This window comes from Ceratina calcarata, unplaced genomic scaffold (genome assembly GCF_001652005.2).
Source record: "Ceratina calcarata isolate Rehan_Ccalc_2016 unplaced genomic scaffold, ASM165200v1 scaffold42.2, whole genome shotgun sequence".
In the NCBI taxonomy this organism is placed as follows: Eukaryota; Metazoa; Arthropoda; class Insecta; order Hymenoptera; family Apidae; genus Ceratina; species Ceratina calcarata.
In genome coordinates this window covers 742-1468 of record NW_017165618.1, presented here as the reverse complement: position 1 = coordinate 1468, position 727 = coordinate 742, and the positions used below count along the sequence as shown (strand labels likewise).

The 727-nt window shown below is 41.7% G+C and overlaps 1 protein-coding gene across 1 annotated transcript in view; it reads left to right on the top strand.

Annotated features, from left to right (window-relative positions):
* Nucleotides 1-727, top strand: part of LOC108626577 (neprilysin-1-like) — a gene marked incomplete at its 3' end in the record, with an annotated part of 10494 nt that overhangs the window by 9031 nt on the left and 736 nt on the right. The window lies entirely within an intron of this gene.

Here is a 727-nt window from a genome sequence, read left to right as displayed (position 1 = left end):
TCTCGAAATTTTATTCTTGAAAATATTCTCTCATCGTGGCATAATTTCTATGTGCAACAAATCTCGAGATCAGAATTTTCTGTTAACAATTCAAGAGAAAATCAATATAATTATTATTCATCTCGAAATATGAGAATATTCTCTCATGCTGGTATAATTTTTATCTGAAACGAGTCTGAATTTCGTTTCGCATAAATCGTGCTATTGCGTAAAGAATAAGAATCGTTGGAGGCGAGGAAATATCGTTGGGGAATATTCGACGCAGCAAATGGGATCGGATCGGAGCACCGAGGCCGGAATTGCGTTTGACCCGCGATAAACGCGTGCCGCAGCAGGCTGGATGCCCTCGCGCACACACGACTCCGCAAATCGGATTAAATCTTCCTCCTCTCCCGTGGCAATTGCCCAGAGACCGGCTGACTGCGATTCGATTTTCGTTACTCCGATGGACTCCGACACGATGACGATAGGCCGGTTTAATTTGCCCCATTTCGATTATTTATTTGCCACCCAGGAGAGTTCGTCGGTAATTACCAAATTTTCTGAACAGAGTTAAAAAACCGAGGAATATTAAAAAAAAATCTATCGCAATTGGACTAACTTTGAGAATTTTAATCCCCGTTGTAATTAAATTCCTTGTAATATCGTACAATTACCTTGGCCGTCGGGCTCAAAACGAAGCGGCTTAAGCGGTAAAAGAGGGATGAGAAGAAAAAAAGGACACTCG